Here is an 18,396-nt window from a genome sequence, read left to right as displayed (position 1 = left end):
GAAAAGGCCTTTGATAAAATTCAACACCCCTTCATGCTAAATCACTCAATAAACTAGGTATCAATGGAACACATCTCAAAATAATAAGAGCTATTTATGACAAAGCCACAGCTAATACACTGAATGGCAAAAGCTGGAAGCATTTCCTTTGAAAACCGGCACAAGACAAGGATGACCTCCCTCACTAGTCCTATTCAACATAGTATTGGAAATTCTGGCCAGGTCTATCAGGCAAGAGATGGAAATAAAGGACACTCCCTCCCTTTCTAATGGATCACTGCATTTGTTCCAAGCTCAGAGGAAAACCTCCCTGGCCCCTTGGTGATTTGAGCTGAGATTCTCTTGGTGTTCTTTAACATGTACCTTGGGGTTTAGGGATGGATTATGAGGGAGCTTCTACCAGTTAGTGACAGACTCTCAGCCAGTACCCTGGCTACCATCTCTCAGCCTGAGTTCTCTCCCCTGTACCATATTGCCTTTGGCTTAGAGGGAGGATGATGGTGCCTTAGCCACCCTTGCTCCTCTCAAGTTGCTCCCTTCTGTGTTGTTAGAGCTTATCTAGTAACTGTGACAATGATTTGCAAATTATAGTGTAATAAATTCTTAATCCAGTTTTATTTTAACATCTTCATTAATTATATGGAAGAGGGAGACAACCACCTGCTAATTAAATTTTCAGATGTTGCTAAATTGGGAGGAGTAGCAAACTCAGCAGAGAGCCAAAATGCAATCTAAAGGAATCTGGAGAAGTTATGAGGATATATGTGTAGGAAGAGGGTGTGGTTAAGATTGGAATTGATGACATCAGGGCCATCTAGAAAGGCGAAATAGCAGCTCTAAAATCTTAGGGGCTGGGAGCAGCCAGAGGGAATGGGTCAGTCATGGACTATGATAGAGTGATAACAGGAGGTTCTGGGTGGGCAGAGTGACAGATTTCCATTTTTTCTACCTGGAATGGAGCCCTGCCCTTTCTCTGGTATCTGTGCCTGATGGTTTAGTCACAAAGACCAGTGAAAGCAAAGAGAGAGACAGCAATAGCCACTCAGTGGTGTGCAAAGTCTTGCTTCTTGCATCCCTCACAGTACCTAGCCCCGGCTGGGCACACAGCAGATGATAAAGATTGAATTAACTCATGTGTGTGAAAATAGTTTAGAAAGAAAAAAGCACTATGAAAAGAGAAAGAATTTTTTTTATACTAATGATAATTATTATCAATCTTTGTTACGATAAATTTAATTGAAGTCGATTGCGGGGAACATGGCATATGTGGGCAAAGGTAATAGAGGAGAAACAACAGGCAAAGTGATTAACATGGGTTTTGCCTCCTAAATGTACTTGCTCCATTTCCTAGGAATTAACTTGTTGCTTGGATGCTGTGGTCCTTCAGTGACTGATCTGTGTCCTAGAAGTGAAACACTTTTGGTGGCTTTATCAACCCTCTCAGGACAGGTTATATGGGAAATTCAGTTAGGAGACATGGCTACAGTGGCCAGGGTAGTGCATTTGAGCACTGTAAACATCACCACCAGGAAAATGGAGGAAACTTTCTTCTAGAATTACTAACTGACTCCCTCACCCTTCATGGTCTTCTTCCAGCTTCTGTCACATTGACCTTTGGTCAACTTCCCATTGTGGGCACATCATCTCACCACACATAACTGTGTGGCTCAAGCCAGATGGTTGTGTATTCCTGCTCTCAGCCCTAAGTATCACCACACATGCTGCTCTAAACCCTGCTTAGTTTCCTTTCAACTATATCCCATTGGCCACAAAGGATGCCAAATGAAAGACTCCAGGAAGATAAGTATCCAGTGCACACCCATCCCCAGAGCTGGATAAAAACCCCAAAGGTAATATTTGACCTGCTAAAAAGGAAGAGGCAATTTCATCACACATGAAAACCAGCAGCATCATTAAGACTTTCTCTTTCTACAGCAGAGTTTTATCTATTTACTCCTCTCTACTAGATTTTGAGAAGCCATAGAATATGACTTTTCTTTTCTTGTCTCTTCTACAATGCCTAGCAAGGGGTGAACACAAAGCAGGCACCCAGCAACTGATGGATAACATTTGAGAGAATTGCCACTTCTCTCCACATCCCTTCTTCCTCCCACTTAGAAAAACAGGTGCACATGTGTTGTCTTTCTCAACTCTCTAAAAGAAAAAGAAGGCTGTGGGTCAGGTCGATATGATGCACTTTTTAGTCCAGTAAAAGTCAGGTAGCTTTTCCACCAAAAATTATCAGATGGCTCTGAAGAGAAAGCATTGGCTTCTGTCACCTCCTGGCTGCTACCTGGTGAGTCAGGGAGCAGAAGGAGTAAAAATAGCCAGCCAATAAATTTCAGATTATATGGAAAGAGGCTAATTGGTCTTTCACCTTATTTTCCTTGTCATTCCTTCAGGGATCAGGTTAAGCCTCTGTCTATGTTTCATTGGGAAGTCATCGGGATTACGCTGTGCCTTTCTGTCTGTCATACTGACAGCACCTGCAATGTGGACTTGATTTTGATAAGCCCCACCACTCATCATGCAACTCCTTTTAGTCAAAACAGGTATATAATTTATGGTGCCCAAAGCAGTTGTTAGTATAGAAGAATTAACTAGGAGGGAGGCATGTGCACCAAGACAGCCACTGAATTGTTAAGTGCTTATTCCTTCCTGCTTTGTGAGGATTTTTTTTTCCCTTTGAAATAACTAAGCAAGGGGGTAGACACGTTTGTCATTCAGATATTGTGTCTTTTCTTTTGGAAAGGAAAAACTAAAAAAAAAAAACATTGCGACAAAAAACCTAGAAAACAAAAACAAAAACAACCTCAAATAAGCTGTTAAATTCAATGTCTGGGTCTCTTTGGTGGAAGAAACCCTGGAGAGGACCAGGATTTGGCAGTGAAGCAGGGCGGTCAGCACTTAGGGGATGCTTGTGGAGTGAGTGGGGGACAAGGGTGAGTGACAAGGGTGGTACTGGATTTTGAGGCAGCAGATGGGGGAGGCCCAGCAGGGGTCCAGGATGGTAAGGGCTGTCAGGACAAGTGATGGGACTCTTTCTCTGGAAGTTTCAGGCCAAGATGGAATGAAGAGTCTGAATCAGCCTCTGTGAGACATCAGGATAGGCATCGGTGGGGTTTGCTGTTTCCACGGATGCTCAGACTCTAAGGTCCTACAGGTTGAAATAGCATGTCCTAACTGACTCAGGTGTTATGGCTTGAATTGTGTTCCCCAAAGATGATGTGTTGAAGTCCTGACTCCCTGTTTCTCAGAATCTGAGCTTGTTTGGAGAGAGGGTCTTTACAGAGGTAATCAAATTAAAGTGAAGTCCTTAGGATGGGCTCTAAACCAATATGACCGATGTCCTTACAAATAAGGAAACATCAACCACAAAGACATGCACATGGGGAGAATGCCATGTGAGATAAAGGCAGAGATCAGGATAATGAACCTATAAACCAAGGAGTGCCAAAGACTGCCAGCAAGCTGCCAGAAGTTAGGGGAGAGGCCCGAAACAGATTCTTTCTCACAGTCCTCAGGAGGAAACACCCCTCCAACACCTTGATCTCAGACTTCTGGCCTCCAGACTGTGAGACAATAGCTTCTGTGGTTTCAGCTACTTAGTTTGTATCCCTTTGTTAGTGCAAGCCTAGAGAGCTAATACCCCAGCAGGCTCCTCTAGCCCAGCAATGATGAACTTCTCTCCTGGAGTCCTAGTTCCCAACTAGGAATATGGATTTCTTCACCCAAACACACATCTCTAGTGTTTATCTGAGAGGGGAATCAGTGGGATTCAGATATGTTCTTTAAGGTTCAGGAGAGGTTAGATAATTTAGTCAAAATCCAATAGTAAATAAATGGTGATGGTATGGCTAGCATCCAGACCTCCTCTTTGAGTTTTCTGTGCAAAGCACATTGTTCAGTGGCAAGGTCAGGACAGGTAGTAGGCTGTTAGGGAAGTTTCTCTAGGGCTCAAAATTTATCCTTCCAACCCTTAGTCTTGAGATGCCTTTCACAGTAAGTTTGGTCTTCTCTCTGCAAGCCCTGTACTCATCTGCTTTCTCTTTGATCTCAAGGCGAGGGTAATTCCTCTGTATGACAACAAATCATTTGTCTAACTTCCTCAGGGATGAAGCTGCCTACATAAGCCAATGTTCCAGATTCCTGACACTTACTCTTAAATTTGCTATTCTAATATTCAAATTTTAACAAATTCAAATGGATTATGTCTAAAATATATCATACAGGCTTAGGCAGGGTATTCCTATTTCCTTAAGCAGCATTTAAGCCATCACAATGGCTTAAGATCATTGTTATTAATATCAGTACACTCTGCTGTAACACAGTTTCTGTTTTTCCTGCCGCAAGCAAGATCTAAATTGCTATGCTCCATGAGGTTTTAGTTCAGAGCAACGGAGAGTGTTTTGGTTATCCATTGTGACATAATGAACTACCCCCAAACTTAGTGGCTTAAAGACAGTTTGTTATTTCTCCCAATTTTGTAAGTCAGGAGTTCAGGCAGAGTTCAACTGGGGAGATCGTTAGCACCATGTGGTGCCAGCTGGGCTCATTCATGCAGTTGCTTTCAGCTGAGAGCTTGACTGTGGTTGGGGTGTCTGGGATGGCCTATCACCTTCTGGGGCCTCTCTTTCTGCAATTTCTTATAGCGTGCTGTCTAGGCTTTAAGAGTGAGGGAGCAGAGGCTGGCCGTGCTCAGATGTCCTCTGGGCTCAAGAATGCTAGCATAACATTTCTGTCACGTTCTATTGGTCAAAGCAATTCCCAAGGTCACTGCAAGTTTAAGGAGAAGGACAGTAGTCCCCACTTTTTGATGTGAGAAGTGGCATGCTTTACAGGGAACGAAGGATTTCTGGCAGCCATATTTGGACACTGCCATGGTAGTGATTTAATGGCATTGAGGGCATAAGAACCAGAAATCTGTCTTAGCAAATCACCTCTATGGACCCTTCTTCTTCCACTGTGGTAACTAAACTTACTAAATGTGAAGACAAAGAACAGTGGCTCTCAGAGTTCTAGGTTTTAACAGCTCTACGGACAACTCTGACAGAGGTCTTTGGGGCCTGAAACTCAGGCTTGTGGCCTAAGTCGGATCTTCTACCTTTCTCTTTGGCCTGCATTTATTAGGATGGTGCAAAAGTAATTGCAGGTTTTTGCACCAACCCAATAAAGCTTCATAGAGGAAGGAAGTTGAAATAAGAGACAAATGCTTATTACCCACCCAAATGGCAAGAACTAGAAAGTATAAAATTAATAATAAAAAAGAACCAAAAACGAACTTCAAAGTTTCCCTTGTTGGCAGGACAAGAAAAGAGCTGGAAGAGGCCTGGGGAGGACGCAAATGTCTCCTTAACACTCCTATTTTCCCTTCACATCCCTTCTGTAGGGAGTCATCATTGTCACTTCTTTGTGTGATTGGCATGTCTGTTCTTAGTTAAATCTTAGTTAAATCTTGCACATAATTTTCATTTATGGTAAATTTATTATGGAAAATTGGGAAATGACATTTTATAATGTACCTAAAGTATAGTAAACTCTAAGTAAGAAAAGACACAAATTTCCATGAAAAGGCATGTAATAACTGAACATCTAGATATTTGTTTTGGCTAATGAGGCCATTTTAGTGTCTTCCTAGGCTCTCAGGCATGTTCTAGATCAGTGTTTCTCACCTTACCTTCATCCTTGGAATCACTGGGAGAGCTTTTGGAAAACGTATACTCCCAGGTATGCATTATCCCACATTAGATTTCAGGGTATTTGGTGGGGGCACAGGGCTAGCATTTGGAGAAAGAGAGAAACTGAGAAAAGAAAGGAGAGAGAGAGAGAAAGCAAGCAAGTAAAAGGAAAGTGAGGAAGTAGAGAAGGATGAACAGAAGAGGAATGGAAAGAAAAAGAGAGAGCGATTTTATTATAAGGAGGGGAGGAAGGAAGGAAGGAGAGAAAGAGTGATTTTATCTTGACAACACCGAGGAAACAATATCTTAAACTACATTTCAGAAAATGGAGAATGAAATAGCTAAAGTTTTGATTGAGCAACGTTTTCAAGGAAGGATCAGATTTAAGTTTTTAACAGTGAGAGAAGTGTATAAGGAGGCAGTCTATACCTAATTTTTCACATTATTCATAGGGAAAAGTACTGAATTGAGAGTGAGGCATATGTAGGTAGAACTGTGATATGATTGGCTTGTAAGTAGCCACGAGCACCTACCCAAGAGGAAAGGAAGAAAAGGTCTGGCCAAAAGAATGAGATAATTATGGAGGCCTGCTGCCTATCAAAACAATGTGTTGAAGCTGTGTTGGGAGGCAGGCAGTTCCTCTGAACAGGCTCTTGTGCTCCATGAACAACTGAGGTTGGCAATTTTGGTGCCAATTCCCTTTTGGTAATAACAAAACCAATCTCACTCTCCCCCTGATGGTCGTTACAGCTGAAGTTGTTGGCATGGTGGTTCACAGGAGCAGTTTTACTCTTTTTTTTTATTTTTATATTTTTTGGAGCATTTCTTAATGGCTGGGCTTCATATGAGCAGCTGGGTCATGGTGAGGACATAGATTTCCAAGCCTAAATTCTGTAGCTGATGGAATGTTGGAAATCAATTTCTTGGTTAGTAATATTCAGCTGTCAGAGTAGAAGGCTGTGTTGGTGAGAGAAGTTTAGAAGAAGGGAGGAGTATAGAGAGGGGAGCTTTGGACTTGTTATCAGTTGATGTTTGCCATGACCCATGAATGCAGAGAATGTTAGAGAGAAGGTACCTCAGAAATTACCGATGAAGAAACTGAGGACAAGACGGTAGTAATTTTTTTTCCCCAAGGATCTCAGAGAGACTTCACAATGAATTAGAATTAGACTTTAATACCACTATCTGTTAGCCCAGAACTTTTTTCTCTGCACTAGTTTCTGTGAGCTTAAGCACTATTACATGCATAAGAGGTTGAAATTTATCACTTTGGGCAGGGAAGATACAGGGAGTGTTTAGATTCTTACTTCACTAATCTGGATAGTTTAATAAAGAGTCACCTTTGGACTTACATAAAATTGTGAAGTTGACCCAGTTCCTTTTTCACATGCTTTCATTGATTTTAATCACCATTAGATGGTAGCATGAGAAAAGCAGGAGCACCCATCTTCCAAATGTCTAAAAGGATTCAGGAAAAGTGGAAAATAAAAATCATAGCTGGCATATTGAAACTGTCTACTCTCTTGGTTGAAAAAGAGCCCAAAATATGGATGAATGTATTTGGGATACAGAATATTACAGGCAAAGAGTTATATATGAAATTGCATATATTTTGTGGGAGGGTTTGAATATACTTAAAATTATGCATCGAGCTTCTAAGCCTAATTTTTAACTTTTGAATTTCCAAACTATCACTAAAGTATGTGGTGCTGATGGTAAGCTACATGCACCATCAGTGTTGGCAGGAGCTACCTAGGAGGGTTTTCCTAAGGAAGTGAGACTTGAGAATGAAAGATACAAAAGGAGTCACAGGTGTCCTGGGAGCTATGGAAATAATGATAGAGTTTTGTCTCTTGAGGTAGAGAGAGGATACGTTTGTTTTGTCTCTTGAACTAGACAGAAGATACATGTTCATTTTATTGTTATTGTTTATAACTGAGAGGCATTTCATGTCTATTCTTTTCTATCTACTCAATATTTTATCACCCTCTCAAAACAAAGAAAATAAAAAAGCAGAGAGAAGAGATTTTCAGTGAGAACAGGAGAATTGGTGCACAGGGGTCTGTGAGCCAGCCATTTGAATACAAGGTAAGAACCTTGACGTGGGAAAAAATGGGGAGGAAGAGACAAGTGAATGACAAGACAGAGATGAGAACTAACAGGTGAGGAGCCACATTGGATGTCAAGCACAAAGCTTCTGGAAATGCCTTCTATGTTTTGAGCTTTGAACTGAGATGGTGAAATTGAATTGCAAGATAATGTATTGTCAGGAGTCAGCAAACTTTTTCTGTAAAGAGCCAGATAATAAATATTTTAGGCTTTGCAGGCCATACAGTTTCTGTTGCAAGTATTCAACTCTTCCTTCACAGGGCGAAAGCAGCCATACACAATATGTAAACAAATAGGTATGGCTGTGTTTCAATAAAATTGTATTTATAAACACTAAAATTTGGTAATTTCTTTTTATCATAAAATATTATTCTTCTTTTAATTTTTTCCCCAAATAGTTAAGACTATTCACAGCTCATGAATGAACAAAAACAGACAGTGGTTCAGACCCAACCCAAAGACCATAGTTTTTCACCCGTGTGTTAAGTGTCTATGAGAGGATAGAAGAATGAGTAAAGTGAGTAAAACTGAGAATACATTTTGAAATGTTAACTTGGTGTAGACTAACTTCTTTTCTCTTTGTTTTCTAAATGCTCCTTCAAGATTCAGCTGAATTTTTACTTTAATATGCTGTTATGTTACTTTTCTTTCCTATGAACATATAACTCCCTAAATGTATATTAATCATGTGTTTTTATTCTTTTCATTCAATTATTGCCTCGTAACATCTCTTTTAATGAAGACCTAGAAAAATGCTATCCTTCCTTATTTCCCTCACAGTGCCTAGTGCAGTGCAGAATGCATGGTCTATGGTCTACAAATAGTAAATGTAATTCATGAAAGAATAAATACAAATTGAAGTTTATTCTGAAACAACCAAAATAATTCTTTTTTTAAATTGTGTGTAATTTGTCTTGAAATTATATTAAACTTATACGTTACTCAATATGAATTACAGGAGTTCATCCTTAAACAATACAAATGAACAGCATTTAGAATGTAGGTGAGCCTATTTACAGTGACACTAGCAAACAAAATAGATCTGCATATAGATTACATTCTAATCAATCAAGTCCTATGTTTCATTCAATGCCCTGTCAGGAAAAACAGAAACTATTCTAGGTATTTCATAAAGGAAAGGAAAACAAAGTTGGAAATATAATTTGCAGAGCCTCTGTCATGAAAATAGAGAAGAGAAATATGAGAGCAAGTGTGCAGATAGGAGCAAGAGATACTCACTGGCACAGTCCACCCCTTTGATTTCTCAGCATCCACACCCATCCTCTTCTGCTTATAGTTAAGTTTTCATGTAACGATATTAAGACCATCTTTCTTCCACCTAGGAGACAGCAAATGAATCTCACAATGATGAAGATTGGCTGGCCCTTTCCTAAAAAGTAGAGATATGATGTCCTATCAATCACCTATCTATCTTTGGGTAATATTAAGCTTTCAGTCACAATTCCATCTGAATATAACCTGAAGACTAAATTGCAGGACTAACCATCACCCACTCTCCTGATACAAAAACACAGGGGAAAGAGGGAGTAGGAAACTAATTAACATGTACAAATATGTGCATAAAAAACAGAAAGGAAATACTGTTCTCAATTCCAAAAGTAATCATGAATCTGTAGTTGATATTTATAACTTCCTTATTTTACTACCTATTCATTGCATATTTTCTTTGCCCTCAGCCAGGATCTCAGTTTACTGGCGTTCTTTTCCTGTTGGCTAACCCACGTTACAGTTCCATAAGTCTGAGTCTTCAGTAGTCCTGATTTTATCGGGTTGCCGTAGTTTTCATTTTCTGCTAGTTAGATTTAGTGAAAGCTGCCTCTGCATATCCCCTAAGGCCTGGGGTTTTGTTGTCAATTCTAGAATTCCTGGATTCTCGAGCCCTCTCTTCATCCCCACTTGGCAGAGGACAAGGAACTCTCTGCTCCATGGTCCCTCTCCCTCAGCTTGCCCCTCCCATCCCAACATGCAATAGGTTACTTTTCTTCCCTAATTAAACATTTGGAGCTGCGAGTCATTTGTAATGATTTATGGCAGCTGTGCTTTTGCCAATCTTACACAGTATTTTTCTTATTACTTAATTGTTTTAGCAGTGCTTCAGCCATTAGTTTCTGAGTTCTGAAAACAGGAAACAGAAGTCTTCTATTATAGACGCCTGCCTAATTAGCTCAGAGGCTGTCTAATGGGGGCTATTAAAAATGCAAATGAGGTGTGATCAAACAGTGAAAAGTTTGGTCTTGACAGAATATACTAATGGGTTCCCCCCCTGCAAAATCTACCACAATCCTGAGTGTAAATTCCTCCCTTTCTTCTTTACCATGTGAAATCACTTTTTCTTGGTGACAGGATTCCTTTCTCATCTGAACTAGACTGCAGTTTAAGAAGAGTTCTTAGGGAAGCCATCCTTATTTCCCACCCTTAGTGTAAGGCAGTGGTTCTCTCACGTTGACAGGTATCTAGAAGCACCTGGAGGGCTTGTTAAACCACAGATTCCTAGGCTCACTCTCAGAGCTTCCAATTCAATATATCTGAGTGACCCAAAGAACTTGCATTTCAAAGTTCGCAGAAGATGATGTTTCTGATCTGAAGGCCCTACTCCTCACCTTTAAAAACCACTGGTCTCGGACCTCATTGTTTTTTTCCTCTTCTCTGAGTTCAAAAGATTCCTTTTACTCTTCCTTCCATTATCTTCTGAGCTTTTTCTTAATTAATGATCTAGCCTTGCTTAATTAAGCCAGGTGATGACTCATTGTAACAGCTTCTTTGACCCTCTCTCAGCCTAAATCAGTTACATGCACATTCCTTGTGTGACATTGTTATCAAGTAACTCAGCAATAATGGATGGATCTAGATTTTGGAGAGTCTGAAGCTTGTATAATTGGAGGACCCTCTTTAAAATAAAAAAAATTATAAATGAATATAAAATTGAGGGAGGGGCCCTTAAGTTTCCTAATTAGTTTGCTCCTGTACCACATTATACTGGATTATATGATTCTTTCCATACCTCCTTTACTGGATAGTGAGTTCCTCGTGGATGAGGATCAAATCTTATTTGTCTCCATGGTCCCACACCCTGTGCAGTATCTAGCACATGGTAGATGCTAAATGGGTGCTGTTGACTTAATAATCTGTTTATATCACTGACATAAGAAACCGCATGTTTATTTTTCTCTGCCCTTGGGCTCTTCCCCTTTACACTTAGATGTGGCTTCTTACCTTCCAATGACACCGGTGCCACTCCTTTGCCAACCCCCCCTTCCATCCCCACCATTCCATGCTGGAGCCCCATCACACTTTTCATTTTGCACAATCACTTAGGGCTTTTTCATGGCTCCTTGCATTTGTATGTTTCCACTTCATGACCTGGAGAATTTCTACTTACTCAAATTTCACCTCCTTTTGGAAATGCTCCCTGAGTCATTCAGGCAGAAAGAGCCCTGCAGTTCTCTGTTCAGACATTCCCTACAGCATGCATCAGGACTTTCTGCCGGATACCTCCCTGCTGAACTATTATGGAAGGCTGTGTAGGTTGCAAACAAACTGGGTAACCATTCTTGATTGCTTACCCCCACTTGTTCACATCTGTAACCCCAATGTGCACCACTGTAAATTTGTGATGATATGAATAAAGGGTGAATGTAGTCTTCCTAATCACGTCTGAAAGAGGGAGCTTGGCTGTACATAGGGCAAGAAGACATACGGAGAAGGGAAATTCTTCCTGAGTCCGAGGTCACTCTGTGTCTCCCCGTGCTTGAATGAGAGTCCAAGTCCAACCAGGGCTCCTCACTTCTATCCCCATCTTATTCCTGGCAGTGACCTAGGAGCTCCAGTGTGTTTTCCCTTCTTCTTCCCCTCTACCTACTCACAGCTCAAAGCCTCATTGTATTTGCTCTCCTGAAAGTAAAGTATTTGAATTGGCTCTTAGATCCTGGGTCTCCTGCCTTGGCTGTCCTTCTCCTACCGGCTGTGGGCCAAGGGAGGGTATAGGATGAAGAGAGAGAGGCTATGCTGGTGTCATTCTGTCTGATTAAAGTGCAGCAGCTGGGATCTAGCCTCAGATACTGAAGGACGATATCAGCAAGTAGAGTCTTCTGCAAATTGGACCTCACAGAACAGTATTCTCCAGATACAACAAGCTGTAGCCAAGTGCTGTCTTTTCATGCACTCGGTGCATGAATGAAAGGGAAGCATACTACTGATGGCAGTGCTCACTGCTGCTGCTTGAACCTTCCCTGTGGGTTTGGGTATTCTGAGCAGGGATCCAGCTCTCGGATGCCCTGGCTGGGGGCCACCTCTCTCCAGGTCTTCTCACCTTCAGCCACTCCTTTGTGGCAGGAATACAAAATGAGGCAGAGACAGTGCAGGCCAGAGTCTGCAGGTAGTCAGGAAACCTTTCTGATCTAGGTTGAACACCTCGACCTGGCTTCCATAAGAAATATCTTTCTGACCTTCTCCATTTCAGAGTCTGGGCTCCTCAAGGGCCAAGGCTCTGCCTCCTTCATTCATTGCCTCATGCTGAGAATCCTGTTTCCCCAATCACACTGGTAGCTGGCTCAGTGTAAGTTTTGTCTTCTCTTCTTAGAAGTCATATCTCACAGAAAGCCTGAGTTGTGCTTCCACAGTCCAAGCAGGGCCTTCTGATTTCATATACCCTTTATTCTGGCAAGTGTGCTACAAAGCCTGTGACAGGGGAAACTGGAGCATCACAAATATTGAGGACATGTCTGCTGTCACCCAAGTCACAGTGCTTATTCCAGAATAAAGCCCTCACGTGCCCTTGTTCCCGAACCGCTGCTGTCCCCACCGGCAGTGTGGTCCCTTGCTGCTTACTGCCCATCTCCCCGTCTGCTCAATCTCAATGGCTCTGACACAACATGGTCCTTACTTACACAATTAGCACATCTCTACTGAACAGAATTTGTCCATGTTAGCCTGGGGAAAGACATTGCACATCATGGGAAAGGAAGGATTTCTTTCTCACACAGCAATTCCATGTGTGAGAAGTATAAGAAGTGGTTTGTCGGTGGTGGAGTGGTCAGCAGCTTCCCATAACCACTCTTCCCCAGTAGCAGTTGAGAGGCAGGCCTGAACAGTTTGCAAGCATACAATGGCTCTTTCAGTCCCTTAAGTAGGGACAGGCTGGACTTCTCCTTGTTGAGCCTGTACTTCTGCTTTTCTTTTCCACCGTTCTCCAGCCACTGTTGTTAACTGTGAGCTTCTTGTTTGGTCCCCAGGCCAACCTCTGCTTTGCCAGACTACCCCTGCCTTCCTCTCCTTCCAGTTCCCTTCTCCTTGGGCAAATACTGCCAGACTGACAGCCCCAAAGGTGTCAGGATATGGCTCTTAGGCAAGGCATAATTATAGAGTGGAGACCCCCTGCTTCCATGACTTGAGGATGCTGACAATTACAGACCTTTGAGGCCCAAAGAAATCATCTTTCCCAAATGCTTCCAGGGTGAAAAAGAGTAGTTTGGCTCCTCTATCTGGGGCTTTAAGAGTTATTTTTGTCCTTGAAGTCTAATAGTGGGTTATTGGTAATTATAAGAAAAAGTGGAGGGGTTTTAAATTATTTTCCTGGTTCCAGTGTTATATTTTGAATTTCCTATTCAGTTAGACACAACTCCTGAGATCATGACCTCTATGATTATAGGAAAAAAGGCCCCCATGGTCCATGAGTCTATGATTTCCACTTTGTTTCTATCTCTCTAACTGGCATAATTTCCCTGGAGACTGCAGAGAAGGGATGTTGCCCACATGCTTGTTTTACAGGGTGCCATTTCCATGCATCAAGTACACTTGAGGTCAGAGTACACAGGGGCCCAGGAGATTGCCCTTTATTGATGCTTTATCAAGCACACTTAGAACATTTGCTGTCAGGAGCTCGCAGTGGCTCCCTACTGCCAGTAAACTGAGAGCCTCAGCTGGGCCTGCCATTTCCCTTTGCAGTTAGTTTGCAAGTGCTCTCTCAGCATCCATCTGTCTTATTCATTCATTCATTTTACTCTTTGTGCCATAAAAATGGATTCACTGCCTCTTCCACTACACCTGTCTTAGGTTCTGGGCGTGCAAACAAGAAAAACACAGGCTTTTGTTCTTAAAGGTTTAATATTCCATAGGAAAAATACAAAGATGTAAACCACTATAATGCTGTCGTGGAGGTCTGCTTAGGGCAGAGGAAGGGTACAAGAAGCAGGGGCTCCATTTTGCTCAGGAATGGGGTGGGAAAATGGACTAGATAGGTTTTGTGGAAGAGGTGGCTCCATGGTGTTACCATGTAACTGTGGAGGAGTCCCTCTGGCTGGAAGCAGTGTTACAAATAAGAAAAAGAGGGGTAATGACTGCAGTGGAAACAGGAACTGCAAGCCAGAGCCCATGGGGGCCAGAAAAAGACTGATAGAAAGGCAGAGGCCAAAGTATGCAGAGCAACATGCAGGCAGTGGGAACCACTAGATGCCAAGTGTGTGTGTGTGTGTGTGTGTGTGTGTGTGTGTGTGTTTGTGTGTAGGTTTAAAGCCTGTAATTTTATAACAAATAGTGCTTTGAATATTTTAAGAAGTGGCATAGCTATAAATATTATTTTAAACACGAAAAAGATAAATAACTTAGAAAAATACAGACAATTTAGTCAAGAAATTTGCAGTCCAGAACTTGCTATTGATCCCCTTTTGTGTATATAGTAGAACCTCAGACTGCCGTGCAAAGGTCACTGATTATTTTTGAGAGTCCCAAGAGAGTAACTCATGGGCGAGCAGAGCTGTTGCTCACCTCAGGATCACCTCATGGCTCCTGCCCCCTTCGGCTGCTCTGCTATGATGTCCATTGGTATGTCCATGCCTACTGCCTCACCCATTGTGGGGACACAGAGTCAGGCAACAGTGTCTGGGAATCCTTATGCTTTAGGCTTCGGAGACACAGACCTGAAAAGGACCACACTCAGAGGAAGAAAGGTTTCTTCCCAGTTCAGGGCCACACTGGTTTCAAAGCAGCTGCGATTGATGCAGAGCCTCAAAAACATCTTCTTGAGAAGCTACATTTATCTCTGTCCCTTCAGTTCTCCAGAGGTGACCAGGATCTGCCCTGCAATCAGATCATGGGCAGAAGCTATTTCTCTACCACCACCACCCCTAACTCTAGTCCATGCCCTCTCAAAATGCTTTCTGTCTTCCTGAGTTAACCGCAAATTCTTCCAGTTTGCTGCTTATTCTGATGGAAGTAAACATGTCCTGTTTTAGACACAAAAGAACCTGTCATCCACACAATAGGAACAGGGGACATCAGGAACTGAGGAGCAAATGGAAATAAGGAAATATTAGAAATGAGAATGCACAGGAGCTCAAGTTGCAAAAGTCAGGAAATAATTCTTGAAAAAAGAAGGGAAGAGAATGTGAGAGTAGTGAGAATCAGCTCAAAATATATTGATTTGATATCAACTTTGATAATTAGAGAGAAATTTAAATGTACATTTGGTGAACTATTAGAAAAAAACCATAATTTTCATTTACAAATAACTACAGAAACAATGAGCAGATAGATTGCATCTATAGAGTTAAAGATAGAAAACCAAAGTTATAGCAAGAATGTTGAAACAATAGACAGCTTACAGGATGAAATAAATAGGGCAAAATATATGTTTCTCCCATAATTATACATGCCATAATATTCAATATTAAAAGTGATAAATTTCCTGTTGCAATAGTAATAAATGTAAGAGAAAGAATCACCTACACAAGATGACCAAGAAAGGAAAGTTAGAAATGAAAAAGTTGGATAAAGATAAAACAGAAAAACACAAAGAAAGGAAATCAGTTCTGTAAATATTAATATCGGTCTATGCATAATTAAAGCAAAAAGCATTAAGTAATGGTCGAAGAGGGTTTATTTGATGTGAAAACATTACTTTCAAAGGAATTAACAGTGTGAGGAAGTGTAGACAACTGTCCTAGTGGAATCTTCTGTGGATATCAGCTGGATATGAAGGGAAGGAGAGAAAAGGTACAGTAAATAGCAGAGATGTTTGTCAAGGGTAAGTTAAAAATATGTATTTATTGTATTTTTTCTTTAAAACCAACACAGGTTCCAGATAGAACATTTGGAAAATAAAGAAAAGTGATGTAGAAGAAATCAAAAGCTGCCCACAATCCCACAGGCCTGAGATAGCTTCTCCTTTAACAGTATATTTTCCTCTAGGGTGTTCTGCAGTCTTAGAGATGACCGGACCTTGTATCAGGCCTGTGAGAGTGGAGGCGGTAGAAAGTGACCCAGGAATATCCAACAGGGAGAAGAACCAACCGAGAAGTGAGCGTGGTGACTAGGTCATTATGTATCCCCTTTCTCTTACCTCAGCCATAATGTCTGGAAACAGGGATTTTGTTCTCAGCTTCTCTCTATTCCCCTCCAGTACCCAGCGTAACTGAGCAGGGTGCAATAATTCAATTAGGAAAAGGGAAAAGAAGAAGAATGATGCACAGGCTTCTTATTTTAGTTTTAAAATAGCAGTCACATTAGATTACAAAAATCAGAGGACCTAGAAAACCATCAGAGAAAATAAATCTAAGGAAGTAGCAAAGATAAAGGGGGAGACAAGAGAAGGAAAAAAAGCCAGAACCTCATTTGTGACTTTCTGTGCCAGCCTTTAGAAAAGTAGGAGAAAGAAGAGAAAGTTGCAGGATGGGGAGGGGATAAAGGGATTTGAGATGGGTGCATTAGGCTGTTTTCACATTGTTATAAATCAATATGTGAGACTGGGTAATTGATAAAGAAAGGAGGTTTAATTGGCTCATGGTTCTGCAGGCTGTGCAGGAAACATAATGCCGGCATCTGCTCAGCTTCTGGGGAGGCCTCAGGAAACTTACAATCGTGGTGAAAGGGGAAGGGGGAACAGGCAGTCACATGGCAGGAGCAGGAGCAAGACAGCAAGGAGGGGGGTGCCACACACTTTTAAATGACCAGATCTCGGGAGAACTCACTCACTTATCAGCAAGGACAGTACCAAGGGGGATGGTGATAAACTATTCATGAGAAACCAGCCTCATGATCCAATCACCTCCAATGAGGCCTCATCTCCAATATTGGGGATTACATTCCATTATGAGATTTGGGTGATGACAGGTATCCAAACTATATTAGTGGGTGAAAAGGTTGGGAGAAGAAGTAAACAGAGAAGGAACTCCAGACAAGGAACTCAACTGGAGAAGGAGGCTTGAGACCAATTCCTAGAAGGAGCCAACAATTAGCTAACTAGTGCACTTTAGCCAGGGTGGGCATGTGTCCCCCTAAGGGAGTCTAAAAGTAAGTTTGCTTAATTTTGGTGGCTTTTCCATTTGGTTAGCCCAGGTTAATTTCCCAAACAAGTGTGCTTTACTGAGAGGGGCTGGGGGTTACTAAGCGCTCCCCAAAGGGGAGTAAGTCCTCAGGGAAGGAAGGGATGAGATTGACTAAGGCTCTATACCTGGGAAGGCATACATGTTCTATGAAAAATAAGGCAAATAAGACTTTTCACATCCATGCAAGCTTTTTCAGCCTAGAGGTAGTTCAACAAATACAGGGGGAAAAAAGGCTTTTTTAATTTGTGGATTTTATGCCAGTAACAGCCTTACAGTAACAAAGCAGCAGTGCTCCCTGATCAATCTCTGGGATTCAGAACAGAAAGCACAGAAGTAGGAAATGTGGAAGGTGGGAAATATGGCTGAAATTTGCTTTTGATGGTATCTGCCACATAATTAGATTGGAGTCTGTTTCTCCCTGACCATCCTGTCATCCTCAGGATCAAATTATGATGTTGATGGTGATTATTGATAATTATCCCTTTCATTTACATGGCATTTTTTACCTTCTAAAATACTTACACATATATCCCTTCACCTCAAGCCTAGAAGGCAGAAGGGCAGACACTGCTCAACCCATCTTGGAGATGAGGAGTGCAGGTAAAATGTGCAGTTCCCTCATCCTGGGTCATGGCTCATTAAGGAACCCTGGCATCTATTGGTCAGTAGATCTGTCCCTCAATTACATATTTGGTTCATCAGAAGGACTGGTATTTCTTTCCACATTCACAGGTATAATATATTCCATACATCAAAAGTTGAGTTATTGTATTTTAAATTACATTGCTATCAAGTTTGGAGTGTATTTTATCTTCCCTTTTTTCATCTATCTCTGTTCTTCTCTGTCTCTCTCTGTTTCTGTCTGTCCCTCTCTCACATACACAGATACACATAGAAACATAGACACAGACATACTCAGTCATTCATTTATAGGTTTCGAAGCATTTTCCAAATAACAAGACAACATCTCCTTTGTCAGGTATGATAGCTTGAACTTTTGGCAGGCTTGTCTCAGCTTTCGGTTTCTTCTATGCATTGTGGAGGAGAATTTAGGGATAAAACTGGGTATCAGCATAACATTTAGGAAACTGGATCTGAAAGTGTGTGCACACGAGGTACCACCTGCATTGCACCTTGGCGGACTGCTGATTATTCTCCAGGATCTGGAGCTAATCCCAAGGATTAAGTGAGCATCTGCTCCCAGTGTTGACAGCCCGGATGGGGCCAAGCCGTACGGGGTGGATCAGGCTCAGACAAAGCAGCCAGTG

Source organism: Hylobates moloch, unplaced genomic scaffold, assembly GCF_009828535.3.
Source record: "Hylobates moloch isolate HMO894 unplaced genomic scaffold, HMol_V3 SCAFFOLD_5, whole genome shotgun sequence".
In the NCBI taxonomy this organism is placed as follows: Eukaryota; Metazoa; Chordata; class Mammalia; order Primates; family Hylobatidae; genus Hylobates; species Hylobates moloch.
This window is presented reverse-complemented; position numbering follows the sequence as displayed.